This window comes from Mus pahari, chromosome 4 (genome assembly GCF_900095145.1).
Source record: "Mus pahari chromosome 4, PAHARI_EIJ_v1.1, whole genome shotgun sequence".
NCBI classification, from domain to species: Eukaryota; Metazoa; Chordata; class Mammalia; order Rodentia; family Muridae; genus Mus; species Mus pahari.
The window spans coordinates 6,077,644-6,098,803 of NC_034593.1; the positions used below are offsets into that span (position 1 = coordinate 6,077,644).

The 21,160-nt window shown below is 42.5% G+C and overlaps 1 pseudogene; it reads right to left on the reverse strand.

Annotated features, from left to right (window-relative positions):
• Positions 1-316: 316 nt before the first annotated feature.
• The window catches only part of LOC110320184, a 102,184-nt pseudogene continuing 81,340 nt past the window's right edge, over positions 317-21,160 (reverse strand).

Here is a 21,160-nt window from a genome sequence, read left to right on the forward strand (position 1 = left end):
TTGTCCCTCTGATATACAGTAATTTCATTTAATCGCTCTCTCCTCTCTCCCTCACACTTGTTGATTACTTTCTCATCCAGCAACATGTATAAAGTATAGGGGAGGCATTTGTCCCTCTTATATACAGTAATTTAATCTCTCTCTCCTCTCTCCCCTCCCCTCACAGTCCCCTCCCCTCTCCTCTCTTCTCCTCTCTCTCATACACACATCTTTAATGTCAGTTACCTTTTTTTTTTTTTTTTTAATTGAGCAATTGCCAAAGGCATGTTTTCTGGTTGGGGTAGAGTGGGGTGCGGGTAGGAGTGGTATACACCCCGAGTCATCTAGATAGTTATCCAACCACCCACAGCACCATTCACGAAGTATCCATTGTCAGTCTCCTCTAGTGCCTCCATCTCCAGAGGGGTGACTTTCTCGGTGAGGACAGCGGTNGTGCCTTTCTCACATCTGTACCGGCCAGACCTGGTCCCTTTCTTGCTGGGCACTGAGTATGGATGAAGAAAGTCCAGCTTGCTCTTACACACAGATCAATGTTGCTTCCAGATCTCAAGTCATTAAAGATGTCAGCTGCAATAACCTCACTCTAGCTTCTTGGCTCCTTCCTCCTCCATATCTGGCCTAAACTTATCTTCAAACACAGCCATTGCTGCCAAGGAGCCAGAACCCATAGTGACATAAGGCAATTATCAGTTGATCCATGAGGATAGATGCTGTAGAGATGAGGTCCAGTAACATCTACTCCCCCCAAAACTAGGGCTGCACCAATGTAACTTTGATACCAGAAAAGCGTCTGTTTCAACATCCGATTAGCTGTAACAACTCTCGGAAGGCGGCCAGTGGTGAGAGAGTGGAGCTCCAAGTTGGAAGAAATGAGCTGGGTCGTCATCTCTGTGTCTGCAGCTGTCCCAGCACCACGGCGATAAATACTAGGAGATAGGAGGTGAATTTTTGTGGATTTTTCTTTTTAATTTTATTGTTGTTTTTTTTACTTATTCACCTTACATCCTGCTCACTGCTCCCCTCCCAGTCACCCCTCCCACAATCCTTCCCCCATCCCTCCATCCCTTTCTCTTCTGAGTGGCGGTCCCCCTGTGTATCCCTCCACCCTGGCACCCCAAGTCTCTGTGAGGCTAGGCACATCCTTTCCCACTGAGGCAGACAAGGCAGCCCAGCTAGAACCACATACCCCGTGGACAGGTAGCAGCTTTTGGGACAGCCCCACTCCAGTTGTTTGGGACTCACATGAAAACCAAGCTGTGTGGCTGCTACATATGTGCATGGAGGCCTAGGTCCAGCCCCTGTCTGTTCTTTTGTTGGTGGTTCAACACTTAAAACAATCCCAGACATGTTTGTCTGTTGTTTGGGACAGTCTTCCTACCAGCCGTGCTTTTGCTTCAGGTGCTTAAGTCCTGAGAGGAGATTGTGAGCAGCGGGACTCAGGCTTCCTTTGCCTTTGGAGTGTGCTTTCTGATGCATAATCTTCTTTTCTCTCTCAGTTTGGCTAAGGGTTTGTCAATTTTGCTTATCATTTAGAAGAACTGATTATTTGCTTCACTGATTCTTTAAGTGTGCTTTTAGTTTTCATTAATTTCCACTTTGATATTTATTTATTTAGGTTGAAACATGTGTTAGTGATAGGAAAGTCTGCTGGTGATTGAACTATGCATCGATGACCTCCCTACTCCGTGGGGCCTCAAGTCTCTCAAGGGTTAGGTCCATCTTCTCTCATTATATTTTTCTGTGTACTGATTTTGTGGTTGAATAGTTTTCCTTAGACCTTGAGGCTCATCACTAAATTGTTTATTTTAGTTTTCTCTGTCTTTCTGTCTCTCTCTGTCTCTCTGTCTCTATCTCTCTCAGATATTTTATTGCTAAATCATGATGATGATGTTGTTGTTGTTGTTGTTGTTGATGATGATGATGATGATAACAGTAGTATTTGGCTACTCTGGGTCCCTGGGCTGTTTAGTCTCAGGTTGGTGGGTACTAAGCAGTGTATGGTATGGGTTTGGTATGGTATCTTGTGGAGTAGGCCTTAAGTCCAGTCAGCCCTTGCTTGGTGTTTACTCTCCTTTTTTGGCACCCTGCAGCGTACCTTTCTTCACCAAAGACCCTAGAACATAGGGGTGAAGGCTCCAGGAAGGCGCCAACTCAACTTCTCTATGTTTAATGAGTTGTCTGGGTGTTGTCTTCAGCAGTGGGCCTTGCTGTCAATTTGTGGAGAACATCGTATAGTCTTGGCAACAGCCTGGGTTGTTTGGGGTTCCAGGTTCCCGGTTCCAGGATTGGAAGTGTTTGTTGAGAAGAGATGCTCATCTGGGGCTCTGTCTCTTTGGATAATTCTACTTAGATCCCCTCCAGATATGCATATATTTGATGAAGCAGTTTCTAGAATACCTCTCAAATGGTCCTTAATTTTATCTGTCTCTCCTTGTATTTCCTCACTATATTTCTTCCCCACTTGATTATCTTGTTCCAGCCACCCCCATCCATCATAACTAAATATTCCATTTTCCTTCCCAAATTATATCTGTTTGTCACCCTTAGTCCTTTACTATACCATCCTCTGTGGTATAGGTATGCTCTACAAAGTATAGCTTGGTTACCATTGACTTAGCAGCTAATATGCACATATAAGGAAATATACATCATGTTTGTCTTTCTGCATCTGGGATTACTCACCAAGGATTTTTTTCTAGTTACATCAACTTACTTCCAAATTTTATGATTTCCTGTTTTAACATCTGAATAATACTCCATTGTGTAAAAGTACATTTTTTTAATCCACTCTTCTACTGACGGCCATCCAGGTTATTTCCAATTTCTGGCTATCATGCACAGAGCAGCAATGAACATGGTTGAGCAAGTGTCCTTGGGGATGGAGCATCCTTGGTATATGCCTGAGGGTGGTATAGCTGGGTTGTGGGATAGACCATTTCCCATTTTCCAGAGGAACTAACTACCGCACTGACTTCTATAGTGGCTGTAAGAGTTCTCACTCCCACCAACAATGGAGGAGCATTCCCTTCATGCCACATCCTCACCAACATGAGCTGTCACTTGTGTTATTGATCTTAACTATTCTGTCAGGTATAAGATGGAATCTCAAAGTAGATTTGGTTTGCATTTCCCTGATGGCTAAGGATGTTTCACATTTAAGTGTTTCACAACCATTTGAAATTCCTCTGTTGAGGATTCTCTGTTTAGATCTGTACCCCATTTTTAATTTGGTTATTTTTTTCATGATACTTAGCTTATTTTATGATGATGATGATGATGATGATGATGATGATCTTTATATGTTTTTGATAGTCCTCTATCAGATGTGTAGTTCGTAAAAACCTTTTGCAACTTTGTCTGAAGACAGTGTTCTTTTCCATTCAGAAGCTTTTTAGTTTCATGAGGCTCCATTTATTAGTTGTTGGTCTCAGTGCCTGTGCTATTGGCATTCTGTTTAGAAAGGCATCTCCTGCGGCGGCAATGCATTCTCAGCTTCAGTGGATCTGGTTTTATGTTAAGGTCTTGCATTCACTGCACTTGCGTTTTGTGTAGGTGATAAATATGGATCTTTTTACATTCTTCTTCATACACACGTTCAGTTTGACCAGCACTATTTGTTGAAGATGCTGTATTATTTCCTAGTACGTATTTCTGACTTCTTTATAAAAATGTCAGGTGTCCACTTAGAGATATGTGGACTTATGCCTGGGTCTTTGAGTCTATGACATTTAATCGATGCATCTTTTTAATGTCAGTACCGTGCTGTTTTTATTATTGCTCTGTAGAACAACTTGAAATTGGGGATGGTGATACTCTAGCAGTTCTTTTATTATCCCGAGTTTATTGTATTTTGATACAAAGATGAAAATTGCCCTTTCAAGATATGCAAAAAATTGTGGTAGAATTTTGATGGAGATCGCATTAAATCTGTAAATTGCTTTTGATATGATGGGCATTTTTTTAATGTTGATCCATGAGAGATCTTTCCATCTTCTTTGACTGCTTTCTTCAACGACTTGCAGTTTTTAATCATACAATTCTTTCACTTGCTTGGTTAGGCTTACTCCAAGACATTTGATATTATTTGAGGCAATTGTGAAAGGTGGTGTTTCCCTAATTTCTTTCTCAGTCCATTTCTTCTATTGTGTCTTTAATGCCTAAGATTCTTCCCTTTCATATCTTGGATTCTGTTCATGAGGTTTGCCTCTGAGGTTACTGTTCAATTTACTAAGTTTTGGATTTCCAGATTCATTGTGAGTAGCTTTTGCTACCTTGCTTTAAGCTCCTGGAATGGGCCGTACTATCTGCCCCCACCCAGATTCCCTTGGATTGGGGGATGAAAAACACAGATACACACACATTGCTCATTTTCAACCTGTCTTCTTGGCTCAATTGCTGGGCATTACTAATCTCCCACAGCTAGCATGCCCTTCCCAATACTCTTAGCTCAGCACCTCTTAACCTGCCCTCGGCTTCAGTTGCTCAGTTACCTTTAGTAACTCAACACCCTAACCTTCCACCTGGAGAAGCAGCCTATGGTCGCTCCATCGGAGATTCACATGGCTGGTCACCTTTTGTCCCTTTGAAGCATGGCAAAAACATCCTTCTTCCTTGTCATCTTCTTGCCTCCTCTGCAGTTACCTGGACATTCTGCCTCTTTCCTTCTGTCCAGCAATTGGCCCCTGGCATCTTTACTGATAGATCAAAAAAACCAATTGGGGAACAGTACCTTAGCATTAGACTCACCCCCTACACAGATTCTCTCACTGTGTGTGTGTGTGTGTGTGTGTGTGTGTGTGTGTGTGTGGTTTCATTTCTATTTTCATGTCTTATTCATTTCTGTCCACTGTGTTTTTATAGATTTAAGAGATTCATTTGTTGCCTCTTTAAGGACCTCTATCATATTCTTAAAAGCTATTTTAAGTTTTTTCTTCTTCTTGTGCTTCTTGTGCTTCAGTGAGGTTGCAGTTCTCAGGGCCTGCAGTAGTAGGGTTGCTGGGCACTGGCTAGTATTGACTGAGTTTTTATGCTGGCTTCTGAGTTTGAGATGGTTGTAGTTCTAGCTGCTGATACCTGCCTAGTCTCTGTTGGCTGTGTGCTTTCTTCCTTGGTTTCTCCTGCCCTCTCTGGTCTTTAGGAGGGTGTGGTCTCTGTGTTGCCTGGTAGGGAACTCTTCTGCAGTCCTGCCAGGTATGGCCACTGCTTCCTGGATGGATGAGTGCTTGCTTTCACTTTTTAAGTGTAGTCATTCTTAGCTATAGACATCTATCTTTGAGCTGCTTTTCTATAAAGGTTCTAGGAATTATTAAATTTCCTGTCTGATTTGTTGTGGATCCTCTGATCACTGGAGTGTTCATTGCTCACCTTTGTGTCTTTATTCTATTCTATGCTTTCATTCTATTGTTTGGTATGATTTTTTTGACACTTATTAATGACCTAAGGTGACCTAAACTGGTGGTTTATTTTGGAGAGTCAGGTATGGATAAACACCTTTACCTGCTCAGTGTATCATTCCCTTTCCCTCATCCCTGCTGCAGTCTTCGCCACTGAGGCAAGATTGTTTGTTTTTTAATCCATCCAATTAGTCTGCATTTTTTATTGGTGAGTTAAGGCCATTTGCACTTAGGGTTGTAATTAACAGGTATTTGTTAATTTCTGTAATTTTCTTCTTTGTTTTCCTCATTGGTTACAATACTGTTTCTTCTTTTTCTCTATTCCCTGACCCATTAGGGGATTGCTGGGTTTATTGAGTTGGGTTTCTCAGTTCCTCTCCTGATTCTCATTGTTTGTCTCTTCCTCTCATGAAATTCATCCTGTTTTGAGCACTCAGATCTGTACAGACTTTTTGCTCTTCTGTGTGTTGGATTATTATTATTTTTTATTTTTGTTACTGTTTAGAAAAAATTAGTTTCTCTCTCTGGTCTGCCCATCTCTCTCACATGTGGTGTGTGTGTGTGTGTGTGTGTGTGTGTGTGTGTATGTGGAATGTGGAATGTGTATGTATGTGAGGTGTGTATGTGTGTGTATGTGGTGTGTGTATGTGAGGTGTGTATGTGTGTGTGTGTGTGTGTGTGTATGTGGTGTGTGTGTGTGTAAGCATGCATGTGTAGCTTTCATGGATGTCTTTGGAACTGGATTTACAGGTGGTTGTCACTCAGCTGACTGGGTGCTGGAAACCAAAATTGGGCCATCTGCAAGAAAAACAAACTCGTTTTACTACAGAGCCATTTTCCCAGTCCCATGTGTGTGGGATTTTTGAAAGTATCTTCTTCAACCCTGGCTTACTAGTCGTGAATTGCTTTGGACACCTTTACCTTAGAGCATCCTTACTTCCCACTGGTTTTAAGAGACAGCTTTCCTGGGTATAGCAATCTTTATATCCAGCAAAGGCTGGTGGTTCTTTACGCTTACGGCTTTTATCGTTTCACCAAAACCGATGGCATTCTAAGGACTCTACCTGTGAGTTGGCAGTCTCTGCCTGATGCTTTCATACCTCCCATTGTTCTGTAGTATGGACATTTTAACTATAAGGTGTTACGGAGACTCCTTTTTCTGGCCATATTTGCTTAAGTTTTAAATGCTTCCTGTCCTTGGATGTCCATGTCTTTCCCTAGATTTGCACCTTCATTTTCAGTTAAGATTTCATGTATTAGATATTCCAAGCCTTTAGTTTATATCTCAGCTGCACCTAGATGCTTAGCTTTGGTCTCCTGGAAGTTGTATTGTGTTTGCTCCATCTCCTCCTTCATTGTTAGTTGATGTAGCATTCTTTCTTCTGCTTGATCTTCTATTCATAAGGCTTCAACTCTGTTTTCATCTGATCCATTGGATTGTTTACAATATTTCTATAAAAAGAAATCCATTTCAATCTCTATGCTGAGTTTCTTACCTATCCTGTTCACTTTCTTGTCAGGTTTTGAAATCACACGATAGGTAGGGAGTGGTTAGCAGTCTCGGGCTATACCCTTGGGTCTATCAGTGTCTGCAGCAGACAGGGATGGATTGAGACTACTGTGGGATCACTGCCTGAGCACCCCTCCAATGCCTACCCTCAGCCTTAGCACCCCTCCCCCCACTTCCTAACCTCAGCCTGAGACCACTGTATGTGTCTGAGCACCCTTCCCCCTGTATTAGCACAGCCTGAGACCACTGTGTGTGCCTGAGCACCCCTCCCCTCACTGAATTACCTCAGCCTGAGACCACTGTGTGTGCCTGAGCACCCCCTAACCCCACTGTATTAGCTCAGCCTGAGACCACTGTGTGTTTGAGCACCCCCTCCCCTCATTGTATTAACTCAGCCTGAGACCACTGTGTGTGCCTGAGCACCTCCTCCCCTCACTGTATTACTTGAGCCTGAGACCACTGTGTATGCCTGAGCACCCCTCACCCCACTGCCTATCCTCAGCCTGAGACCACTGTGTGTGCCTGAGCACCCTTCCCCCCACTGTATCACCTCAGCCTGGGACCACTGTGTGTGCCTGAGCACCCCTCGCCCCACTGTATTACCTCAACCTGAGACCACTGTGTGTGCCTGAGCACTTCCCCCACCACTGTATTACCTCAGCCTGAGACCACTGTGTGTGCCTAAGCACTCCCCACCCCTCATTGTATTACCTCAGCCTGAGACCACTGTGTGTGCCTGAGCACCCCTCACCCCACTGCCTACCCTCAGCTTGAGACCACTGTGTGTGCCTGAGCACTTTCCCCCCACTGTATTACCTTAGCCTGAGACCACTGTGTGTGCCTGAGCACCCCCTAACCCCACTATATTAGCTCAGCCTGAGACCACTGTGTGTGTCTGAGCACCCCCTCCCCTCATTGTATTACCTCAGCCTAGGACCACTGTGTGTGCCTGAGCACTCCTCCCCCACCGCCTACCCTCAGCCTGTACAGGCCTAGTCTTTCCCCTCTCCACAACTCCCCCTCTCCTCTTATGGTAGTCTTTTACCTAGATGGAGTGCCAGGGTGTTTCCAGACTCCTCATCTTATGACTAATCTTTGTGGTCTCTTTCTCAGAGTAGCTCAGTCCCCTCCCAACACTCTGTCTGTCTGTCTCACTTGGAGGTATGAGAAGCAACAAAATGAATGTATTCTCTAATGCTGGCCTGGGACCCAGAAAGACCCTGTTCCATCAAATCTCCCAAGCCGACTTAAAGCGTGCAAGGGCTTTACTTACTCACTAGTTACTAGGACTGTCAGTCAATTTCTTTTTTTTTTTATTATTATTATTATTTTCTTTATTTACATTTCAAATGCTATCCCGAAAGTTTCCCATACCCCTCCCCCCACCTCTGTTCCCCTACCCACCCACTCCCACTACTTGGCCCAGGCCTTGCCTTGTGCTAGGTCATATAGAGTTTGGAAGTCAATTTCAAAGGACCTCGTGGCTTTATCTCTGTCTCCCTCTCAGGAGTGGGAAGGGGAGCTACAGGCTTTTTCCTACTTGTCTCTGTTTTCTGTTTCCACTCTTAAGTTGTCATTCATCTCTCTTTCTTTGCAATAAAGTCTTCATGACTTTGCCTCTTCTCATTCATACAATCACATGGAGGCAGCTTGTAAATCACCATTGTGATAGAATCAATTGTCCACTTCATAAAATCTAGAATGACCAGGGAGAGGGGCCGCTGGGAATGCCTCTGAGAGACCATGCTGATCCGGTGACTGAAGTGAAGAGACCTAACGCCGTGGGCCTGGGCCACGGTGCTTCTCTCCACTGGGATCTGGATCATGTACACAGAAAGCCAGATGAGCACAAACACTCACTGCCTCTGCTTCTTCTTCTTTAATTTTTTATTGGATATTTTCTTTATTTACATTTCAAATGTTATTCCCTTTCCTGGTTCCCCCCCCCCCCAACAAACCCTCTATCCCATCCTCCTTCCCACTGCTTATATGAGGGTGTTCCCCCACCCACCCACTTCCACCTCCCCACCCTTAGTTCCCCTACACTGGGACATCTATTGCTTCTTCATAGGACCAAGGATATCTGCTCCCATTGATGTATGACAAGGCCATCCTCTGCAGCTGGAGCCAAGTGTACTCCTTGGTTGATGGCTCAGTCCCTGGGAGCTCTTGGAGGACTGGTTGGTTGATATTATTGTTCTTCCTATGGGGCTGAAAACCTATTCAACTCCTTCACTCTCTTCTCTAACTACTCTATTAGGGACCCCTCGCTCAGTCCAATGGTTGGCCATGAACATCAGTCTCTGTATTTGTAAGGCTCTGGCAGGGCATCTTGGGACACAGCCATATCAGGCTCCTTTCAGCATGCACTTCATGGCATCCACAATAGTGTCTGGGTTTGGTAACTGTATATAGGATGGATCCCCAGGTGGGACAGACTCTAGATGGCCTTTCCTTCAGTCTCTGCTCTACACTTTATCTCCATATTTGCTCCTGTGAGTATTTTGTTCTCTTTCTAAGAAGGACAGAAACACCCATACTTTGGTCTTCCTTCTTGAGCTTCAAGTGGTGTGTGAATTGTATCTAGATTATTTGGAGCTTTTGGGCAAGTATTCACTGAGTGAGTGCATATCATGTGTGTTCTTTTGCGACTGGGTTACCTCACTCAGGATGATATTTTCTAGTTCTATCCATTTGCAGAAGAATTTCATGAATTCATCATTTTTAATAACTGAGTAGTACTCCATTGTGTAAATGAACCACAGTTTCTGTATCCATTCCTCTGTTGAGGGACATCTGGGTTCTTTCCAGATTCTGGCTATTATAAATAAGGCTGCTATGAACATAGTGGAGCCTGTGTCCTTATTACATGTTGGAGCATCTTCTGGGTATATGCCTAGGAGTGGTATACCTGGGTCCTCAGGTAGTACTATATCCAATTTTCTGAGGAACTGCCAAGCTGATTTCCAGAGTGGTTGTACCAGCTTGCAATCCCACCAGCAATGGAGGAGTGTTCCTCTTTCTCCACATCCTTGCCAGTATCTGCTGTCACCTTAGTTTTTGATTTAGGCCATTCTGACTGGCTAAAATCCTGTGGTAGAATCTCTGGGTTGTTTTGATTTGCATTTCCCTGATGACTAAGGATGTTGAACATTTCCTTAGGTGTTTCTCAGATATTTGATTTTCCTCAGTTGAAAATTCTTTGTTTAGCTCTGCACCCCATGTTAAAATAAGGTTATTTGATTTTCTGGAGTCTAACTTCTTGAATTTTTGTATATATTGGATATCAGCCCTCTATCAGATGTAGGATTGGTTAAGATCTTTTCCCAATCTGTTGGTGGCCTTTTTGTCTTATTGGCATCCTTTGCTTTACAGAAGCTTTGCAATTTTATGAGGTCCCATTTGTCTATTGTTGATCTTTGAGTGTAAGCCACTGGTGTTCTGTTCAGGAATTTTTCCCCTGTGCCCAAGTATTCAAGGTTCTTCCCCATTTTTTCCTCTGTAAGTTTCAATGTATCTGGTTTTATGTGGAAGTCCTTGATCTACTTGGACTTGAGCTTTGTACAAGGAGATAAGAATGGGTCAATTTGCATTTTTTTACATGATAACCACCAGTTGAACCAGCATCATTTGTTTAAAATGCTGTCTTTTTTCCCCACTGGATGGCTCTAGCTCCTTTGTCAAATATCAAGTGACCATAGGTGAGTGGGTTCATTTCTGGGTCTTCAGTTCTATTCCATTGATCTACCTGCCTGTCTCTGTACCAATACCATACAGTTTTTATCGCAATTGCTCTGTAATAAAGCTTGAGGTCAGGGGTAGTGATTCCCCCAGAAGTTCTTTTATTGTAGAGAATAGTTTTCACTATCCTGGATTTTTTGTTATTCCAAATTAATTTGCAAATTGCTCTTTCTAACTCTATGAAGAATTGATTTGGAATTTTGATGGGGATTGCATTGAATCTGTAGATTGCTTTCNGCAGGATAGCCATNTTTACTATATTAANCCTGCCAATCCATGAGCATGGGAGGTCTTTCCATCTTCTAAGATCTTCTTCGATTTCTTTCTTCAGAGACTTGAAGTTCTTGTCATACACATCTTTCACCTGCTTGGTTAGAGTCACACCAAGGTATGTAATATTATTTGTGACTATTGTGAAGGGTCACAATAATTTCTTTCTAATTTTTTTCTCAGCCTGTTTATTCTTTGAGTAGAGGAAGGCTAGTCAAAAAGATCTGTTTGAGATAATTTTATATTCAGTCACTTTGCTGAAGTTGCTTATCAGCTGTAGGAGTTCTCTGGTGGAATTTCTGGGGTCACTCAAGTATACTATCATGTCATCTGCACAGAGTAATATTTTAACTTTTTCTTTTCCAATTTGTGTCCCTTTGACCTCCTTTTGTTGTCTAATTATTCTAGCTAGAACTTCAAGTACTATATTTTTTAGTTAGGGAGAGAGTGGGCAGCCTTGTCTAGTCCCAGATTTTAGTGGGATTGCTTCAAGTTTCTTTCCCTTTAGTTTGATGTTGGCTGCTGGTTGGCTGTATATTGCTTTTACTATGTTTAGGTATGGGGCCTTGAATTCCTGATCTTTCAAATACTTAACATGAAGGGATGCTGAACTTTGTCAAATGCTTTTTCATCATCTAATGAAATGATCATGTGTTTTTTTTTTCCTTTCAGTTTGTTTATGTAGTAGATTACGTTGATGGATTTCCATATATTGAATCATCCCTGCAGCCCTGGGATGAAGCCGACTTGATTGTGGTGAATGATTATTTTGATGTGTTCTTAGATTCAGTTGGCAAGAATTTTATTGAGTATTTTTGCACCAATATTCATAAGGGAGATTGGCCTGAAGTTCTCTTTCTTTGTTGGGTCTTTGTGTGGTTCAGGTTTCATCATTGTGGATTCATAGAACTAAGTGGGTAGTGTTCCTTGTGTTTGAAGTCTGATAGGCGTCTCCACTAAACCCATCTGGTCCTGGGCTTTTTTTGGTTGGGAGACTATAAATGACTGCTTCTATTTCTTTAAGGGTTATGGGTGTATTTAGATGGTTTATCTGATGCTGTTTTAATGTTGGCACTTGGTATGTGTCTAGAAAATTGTCCATTTCATCAAGATTTTTCTAGTTTAGTTGAGTATATACTTTTGTAGTAGGATCTGATGATTTTTTGGATTTCCATGGTTTCCATTGTTATGTTTCCCTTTTCATTTCTGATTTTATTAATTTGGATACTGTCTCTGTGCCCTCTGGTTAGTCTGGCTAAAGGTTTATCTATCTTGTTGATTTTCTCAAAGAATCAACTCTTGGTTTTGTTGATTCTTTGTATAGTTCTTACTGTTTCTATTTGGTTGATTTTTAGCCCTGAGTTTGATTATTTCCTGCTGTCTAACCCTCTTGGGTGTATTTGCTTCTTTTTGTTCTTGATCTTTCAGGTGCACTGTCAAAGTGCTAGGATATGATCTCTCTAATTTCTTTTTGGAGACACTTAGAACTATGAGTTTTCCTCTCACCACTGCTTTCATTATGTCCCATAAGTTTTGATATGATGTGTCTTCATTTTCATTAAATTCTAAAAAGTCTTTAATTTCATTCTTTATTTTTATTATTATTATAAAGTTATTATTGAGTAGAATGTTGTTCAGCTTCCATGTGTATGTGTGTCTTCTGTTGTTTTTGTTGGAATTTAAGACCAATCTTAGTCCTTGGTGATCTGACAGGGTGCATGGGATTATTTCAATCTTCTTATATCTGTTGAGGCCTGTTTTATAACCAAGTATTATATGGTCAGTTTTGGAGACAGTATCATAAGGTTCTGAGAAGAAGATATATTCTTTTGCTTTAGGATGAAATTTTCTATAAATGTCTGTTAGATCCATTTGGTTCATAACTTCTGTTAGTTTCACTGTGTCTCTGTTCAGTTTTTGTTTCCATGATCTGTCCGTTGATGACAGTGGGGTATTGAAGTCTCCCATTATTATGTGTGCAGTGTGATGTGTGGTTTGAGCTTTAGTAAAGTTTCTTTAATGAATGTGGGTGACCTTGCATTTAGAGTGTAGATGTTCAGAATTGAGAGTTCATCTTGATAGATTTTTCCTTTGACCAGTATGAAGTGTCCTTCCTTATCCTTTTTGATAACTTTTGGTTGAAAGTTGATTTTATTCGATATTAGAATGGCTACCCCAGATTGTTTCATACGACCATTTGCTTAGAAAATTGTTTTCCAGCATTTTACCCTGAGGTAGTGTCTGTCTTTGTCCCTGAGGTGTGTTTCCTGTGTGTTGCAAAATGCTGGGTCCTATTTACATATCCAGTCTGTTAGTCTATGTCTTTTTATTGGGGAATTGAGTCCATTAATGTTAAGAGATACTAAGGAAAAGTGATCGTCACTTCCTGTTATTTTTGTTGTTAGAGGTTCTTTTAGGTTCGTTGAAATATTACTTTCTTGCTTTTTCTAGGGTTTAGTTTCCCTCCTTGTGTTGGTGTTTTCCATCTATTATCCTTTGTATGGTTGGATTTGTGGAAAGATATTGTGTAAGTTTAGTTTTGTCATGGGATATCTTGGTTTCTCTGACTTTGGTAATTGAGAGTTTTGCTGGGTATAGTAGTCTGGGCTGTCATTTATGTTTTCTTAGGGTCTGTATGACATCTACCCAGGACCTTCTAGCTTTCATAGTCTCTGGTGAGAAGTCTGGTGTAATTCTAATAGGTCTGCCTTTATATGTTACTTGACATTTTTCCCTTACTGTTTTTAATATTCTTTCTTTGTTTAATGCACTTGGTGTTTTGATTATTATGTGACAGGAAAAATTTCTTTTCTGGTCCAGTCCATTTGGAGTTCTGTAGGCTTCTTGTATGTTCATGGGCATCTCTTTCTTTAGGTTAGGGAAGTTTTCTTCTATAATTTTGTTAAAGGTATTTACTGACTATTTAAGTTGGGAATCTTCACTCTCTTCTATACCTATTATCTGAAGGTTTAGTCTTCACATTGTGTCCTGGATTTCCTGGATGTTTTGTGTTGTGAGCTTTTTGCATTTTGCATTTCCTTTGATTGTTGTGTCAATGTTTTCTACGGTATCTTCTGCCCCTGAGATTCTCTCTTCTATCTCTTGTATTCTGTTGGTGATGTTTGCATCTATGACTCCTGATCTGTTTTCTAGATTTTCTAACTCCAGGATTATCTCCCTTTGTGGTTTCTTTATTGTTTCTACTTCCATTTTTAGATCTTGGATGGTTTTGTTCATTTCCTTCCCTGGTTTGATTGTGTTTTCCTGTAACTCTTTAAGGGATTTTTGTGTTTCCTCTTTAAGGGCTTCTACTTGTTTACCTGTGTTTTCCTGTATTTCTTTAAGTGAGTTATTTATGTCCTTCTTAAAGTCCTCTATTATTATCATGAGAAGTGATTTTAGGTCTGAATCTTGCTTTTCCAGTGTGATGGTGTATTCAGTACTTTTTATGGTGGGAGAATTGGGTTCTGATGATGCCAAGTAACCTTGGTTTCTGTTGCTTATGTTCTTTCCCTTGCCTCTCGTCATCTGACTATCTCTAGTGCTACCTGCCTTTGCTATCTGACTGTTCCCTGTCCTTCCTGTAATCCTGGTTGTGTCAGAATTCCCCATAGTCCAGCTGTCTCTGTGATCCTGAGATTCTGGGTGTGTCAGAGTTCCTGTGAGTCAAGCTGCCTCTGGGACCCTGAGATCCTGGTGTGACCAAGTTCCTGGGATCCGGGGATCCTGGGATCCTGTGATCCTGGCTGCATTAGAAAGCCTGGGATTTGAGCCTCCTCTGGGTGCTGTGAGACTGATTGCAGAGTTTGCACCCAAGGTAAACTGGCACAGACCAGAAGGAACCTGAGCCACTGTTCAGGCAGGGTTCCTATGTCCCTGGATCCTGCTGGTCTCAGTTACTCCCAGTGGTGTTGGAACAGATGTTTTGTCCTACTCACCCCTAATCCTAAGATCCTGGGCTTGCTAGAGAACCTGGGAATGGAGCCTTCTCTGGGAACTGTGGGACTGGCTGCAGTGTTCGAGCTCAAGGTAAACAGGCACAGACTGGAAGGCTGCTCTCCTCTTTTTGAATATAGATGCAATGTGATTTGCTGCCTTGATTGCCCCATGGTGAAGGATTGTACCTTGAAATGTGAGCCAGAATGGTGCTGGAGAGGGTGGGCATCCCTAGGGTCTGAAGAGACCCAGAGATTCGAGCAGGAGTGGGATTGCAGTCCATGGAGCAGTCAGTGGAGGGTTCAATGCAAGGCTGAAAGTAAATAAAAGACAGGTGCACAGTTGTTTTTCCCTTAGTCCACATATTCTAGAATTCAGAATTTGCTCTGCACTTTGAAAGTAAATGCAGGTTGAAATTAACCTGAGAAATCAGAACTGTGAATTGAAAATTTATTGATGGTCAGAAGGAGAGACTTCCGTACCTGCCCTCCAATGGAAACACAGCGATACTGAAAACATCACTATCTTCCGGCTGTGTGTAGATGGGGAGTAAGAAACATAAAGAAAACTTTGTGTTTAGATTTCAGTTCTACCGCAAGATATCTCATTACGTTTATGAAAACTAATTCTAAAGCCTTCGTTCCCCTCAGTTCAGAGTTCTAGATTGTTTAGTTCCTAACATTACATCCACATATAGATATGTATCTTTCCCAGCCCTTCCTGAAATCAAGCATTCACATGCCTGCAGTGAAATATGCAAATATTCACATCAGACATTTCACATCCAAACCAAGGCACATAAGAATAACATTAATTCATTGATTTAATAAATAATTTTTAAAATTCACCTGTGGTCCAGATAGTGTCTAAAGTTTAGAAATGGATTAGACATGAGTATAGCTGATACTTCTGTTTTAAATCTTTCTCTTTTCCTCTTTGGCCCACCCCATACCTTACTCTTAATTTGTTTGTTTATTTTATTTATTTGGTTTTTGTTCTGTGCTGCTGGGGAAAGATCTCAGGCCTTGCACCAGGGCAGTACTCAGTCACTTAGCTATGTTCCAAGCATCTTTTATATTTTATTTATGTTAATAAAAGTTGTACATTTTTATAATGGGCAACATCGAACTATTGGTATTTTTAGTCATGATGAAATGTCTAAATCAAGCAAATTAACTTTTGCATAACAGCAGATATGTACTTAAGGGGATGGTATGAGAATATGTATATTTATGTATGCTTGCTCATGTTATGAGATGTGATTATTGCTACCATGATAATAAAATAACAAATAAAAGCATAGCATTAGAAACAACAAACAGAAAAACAAGAGTTGATCCCAATAGACTAGCACAAAGCATTCTGATACATGGCTGACTTAGAAGTTCCCACTATCTTTTAGTAAGATGTTAGGGAGTTGCTGGCTCCTACTACAGGCTTCCCCCAAGCTCTTTAAGTGTGTTGATATTGACCAAGCCCTCTCAGAAGTTTCCAAAACTCACATTTGCTTTTGATTATTAAGGGGGCTTTATAGCTCTTCTAAGTATTTGCAGGATAATATTTAGAAGACATAAAAATAACAGCATATTTTGGACACTTTCTGCTTCAAAGAATGATTATAGTACTGTTCATACTAGGTGCTAGGGTAAAATCTTTATATAGATAATTTTACTAAATCCTTAAAAAACAAGCCATATACAAATGTGGCTTCCCTTTTGCAAACAAAGAAGTGTAGGCTGAGGAGCACAGTAGGCTGAGGAGCACAGTAGGCTGAGGAGCACAGTAGGCTGAGGAGCTGCACAGGGTCAGCTTGCTGGGATTCCCCACGCTGTAGCACTCCCATGGCCCTGCTGGCAAAGAACCAGACAAAGTGGATGAGTGCAAATGGCCTGTTCCTCATTTCCAGCTCGGATAGCTGGCACAAAGCTGGCCATCTGAGCAGCCGGGTCCTGCAGAGCTCTGCAGGTTTCTTCTTTTGCCCCTGCCTGTTTGCCATTCCTGTCTCCCAGAGCACTCCCTACAGCAAATCACTTGCACAAAAAATTCTTGCGTCAGAGTTTGCTTCTGAACACTTGGAAACTCCTGACCCACAGAAACCTTTAGAGAGATAAGGACGTGATTGCTATTTACCCACAGTATGGGGTGACTGTGGCGCAGCAGCAGGTAGGCAGTCCCAGAAGACAGCGTGGGTGTACACAGCAAGATTCTCTCCAGCTTGTTACCCATGTCAGAGGGATCTACGCCTCAACATATCCTGGTCATGTTGATGCATTCCACATAGGAACTTTTCTCTCCTTCTGCACTTCCACAGACAACAGCCTGTTCCCCAGAGTGTCTAGATATGGACATAGTAGAATACGGGACCAGAGAGTCTGCTTTATGATCGATGGAGTATGGATGGCAGAAAGAGCCCTACTGCTGACTCTCTGACTCAAAGTGTCTGGCTGACAGACTGTGGGAACGTTCTTAGCCTGTAGGTAAAGCTGGGTCAGGGATGCAGTCTTTTTGGACAGAGCAAGCATCACAAAGTGGTTGGGTAGCTAAATAGGAATTTTAGATAGGCTCAAGAACCAGAGGGAGAACTAAAAATGGCCTCCTCGCTTCTCCAGTGGGCTCCTGGTGTGGGCCATTGACTAAGCCAGCTCAGTCAGTCAACAGGGTCTCAAGGGAGGGAGGGAGCCTTGAAAAGAAAAAGACAGTTAGACAACACTATATAACATATATATATCTCATAACTCCAGCCAGTGCTGAGGCTAAAGCAGCTTTGCTTCTCTCCAGCCTGCTTTTATGTCATTCTAGGTGCACCCAAATCACATGGTCAGTTCTTAGGTCAGAGACAAAGTAATCAAGTGAGTGGTAAACCAGGAGATCACACAAGGTCATAAGTAAGTAGCAAGCAAAGAGACCACACAGGGTAGCCATTCAGCAGAGTCCCATGGCCACTGTTTCTGATAGTTTTATCTGAGCCTACTTCCTTATCTGAGCCTACTGACAAATGCCAAATTCCTAGAAGAGGCACCAAAAGCTCTCAACAGACCATCTTAGGAAGGCCACCCTTGAACTACTAGAGGCCTGGCACTTTGAGATACCACGTTCTCATGCTCGCCTCTCCAGGGCTGGCTCGTGCCACCTGTCAGTATAAACAGCCTCCTGCCTGTAGACAGGCTGAGTTCATACTTCCAGGTATTCCTGGGGGGCCTGGCCAGGCCTCTCTCTGGCTTCCTCTCCTTTCTACTTCAGAATCTGACTTTTTTTTTTTTTTTTTTTCATTCTCCCTGGGCCACAAACAGAAGAAAAAGAAGGAACAATAAAGAGTTTTGTTATTTGGACCAAATAAAAGATTCCTGATTAAATACAAATTTTAGATAAACAAAAGTTTTTATCATAAGTCTGTTAAAGCCAACTCTTGAGATGAATTTCCTTTGACTGTATTCATTGATAAGCTGAGTTCCCATGCCCTCCCCGGCTGATAGCATCACTCAGGACACTGATGGAGTGGATCTAGTTATGTCTAATTATGTGGTCAACACAAAAGTTAACAAACCACTCTACACCTGTAACTTCAATGCAAATACCAAAGCTGATGTGGTAAAGGGCGAGTCTCCTGACCGCCCCTGCACGCGGCTGCTCAAGGTTCCTTCAGAGGTGACTGCCCAGGTGTTTATTTGCTCTCTAGCTTTAGTCCCACACACAGGTGTGCCAGCTTGCGGTCCCTCTTAGGCCACCCTAGGACTTGCCGCTGCTTTGTGAGGTCCCACACAGATGTGCCAGCTTGCGGTCCCTCTTAGGCCACCCTAGGACTTGCTACTGCTTTGTGGTTCTCACGTGTTTGTCTTTTAATGATTGCACATTCCCTGAAAATGGCTCAGTCAGCCATCAATCATTTCTTCTACTAAACAACCAACTTCCAGGTCATGCCGCTCGAGTTGATAGAGATTCTAGAGTGCTGCAGACTTCCGGGGAAATGGACGTGCTAGATACTGCTGATGTCAAGGAGAGGAGTGGGGGGGTGGGGGGTGGACTGAAGGCAATGCAAGGCAGGGTTCGACCGATGCCATCTGTTGCCAGCCATTTCCCATTGGCCTGGTCTGATGTGACCATGGCCATCATGGATCAGAGATGGCTGTGGTGACTGCAGAATCCTGGGCCTCACCGTCACGGCAACGAGATGGGCAGAGAGTTCAGACGTAGTTGAGTCATTGCAGTGGAACTGTTAGCACTCTGGAGCAGAATCGTTACAGGAATTCTACCTGGAATTCTAGCTACCTGCTACCCCCTGGCTCCGGCTGCATAGTGGTCTTAGGAGCAATCGGTGCTCAGAGCACTTGGAAGGTGAATGATGGAGGGATTCCACACATGTGGCTTCTGTAAGTCACTGGGGTTGGGGCTTTTCAGTGATACAATGGGTCGTGGGTCACCTGCACTCCTGTAAGAAACCGCCCACCATGTGCCTCTAAGGAAGCCCCCAAACTCACTGGTTCACCAACCTGGACTGGGATGGGATTAGTTCTTTTTCTGTCATCAGTTCCCTATCTGAGGTGAACAGGTATTTGCTTACATCTCTTCAGGAAGAGCCACACAATACTATCTGACATTTAAAAATGCCTCTGCCCCCCAGACAAGTACCTGGGAGTTCCCTGAACCTAATTCCTTACAAGAAGACTCCTCCCTCCCAGGAAACTAATAACATTTTACCGAGAAAGACATTAGTGTGGGAACTGAGGAAGTGCTCGCTAATGTGTCTGGAGTTGGTATGCTTTCTATAAGCAAGCTTGCTGCTAAAATTCACTAAGAAAAGAGTGTGTTCTGAAAGGGCTGGTATTCAGATCAGCAGAAAGGTCATAAATCAACACCACTTCCTGTTTCAGAGGAAGTAGGATGGCCGGGTGGGTTCCTGGAAGTTTATTTGGCCAGTTGGTAGCTGCAGGGGAGATTTGATACACAGAGGATGCATTGCTACCCTGCTCAGGGTAGTGATGTGGGATGGTTTAGATAATAGTGCTTCTGTGGAATGTGTTGGTGACAAAGGAGATAAAAGGAATTAACCAACGGCTTAAACTAACAGAGAGTTTCGCATAATACATGGCCGGAAAGCAAGCAGTATGAAGATTCTCAGTGAGTGGTCTGTGCACCAGAGGAAGGCCATTTTATAGCAGCTGAGGGAGCTTGTTTGGCCCTATCGTTTTTTTTTTTTTTTTTTTTTTGTGCATCCTATGTGGACTTCTACCTCAGAGGGCAGAAGGACAGTTTGTATTTTGCCGAGTAGTAAAATTTACAGGAAAGTTATTTTTGTGAAAACTGGCCATTCTCTGAGGCGCAGTGGGCTGTTGGGTGTGCCTATAAATGATCAAGTAAGACATTCTGGGCTGGGCTCCGCATGACTGGGGCCTGATGATTAAAGAATCGATATTTTTGGTTTTTATTTTTGGGTCTTTTATATTTGGGTGCTATATTTCCCCATGCAGACTGCAAGACAAAGCATTGACGAAGATAAGGGTTTTTTTCCTTCCGGAGTTGCTTCAGAGTTTGGTAGGGTACTTGACGTTGGTCATCTGCCAAGGGCTATAGTACCAGAAGGTATAGAAGGCTTGAGGGACATTTTAGAGTGGGAGGTAGTGACTGTTGCAAGAGATTGAAGCGCAGATGTGACTTTGTTTAAAAGGTCTTTGGTGATGGTACAAAGGTATTGGTTTTGATGGTAATGGCTGCTATCCTTCAGACAATCCCAGCTTGAGCACAATGGCCTGCTAATTGTCCCAGAAGGTTAAGAAAATAAGAGCTGAAATCACAAAGCAAATTAAAAACAAATCAAGCAAAGGGCTATGGAAGTCAGGAGGGTATAATTCATCCAGAGAAGTTATTTAAGAGTTAGTCCAGCCAAAAAGTCTGCTTAATTTCACAAAAAAAGAAAATAAATAAATTTGATTAGCTATTGAAGATACTGAGTTGGAAAATAGAGAATAAGAAATTCTATTCTAGAGATAAGCGAAGCCGACACTTCTAGACTGTTCAAACAATAACTAGAAACACTGGCAAAGAGCAACAGACCTGGCATGAAGAGGAAGTTCTACCCAACAAGGAAGACAGCAGGAAGCCAAGAACCTGTTGTGCCCCAAGACTTTCCCTGGACTCCTCAGGTCAGGGGAGGGGGCGAACAGCATTTTCTACTTAATGTCTTGCTCCTTTTGCAGGAAGTGTACCATTAAGAATCGATTGGATGGAACACAGGGCCCCCAATGGAGGAGCTAGAGAAAGTACCCAAGGAGCTGAAGGGGGCTGCAACCCTGTAGGTGGAACAACAATATGAACT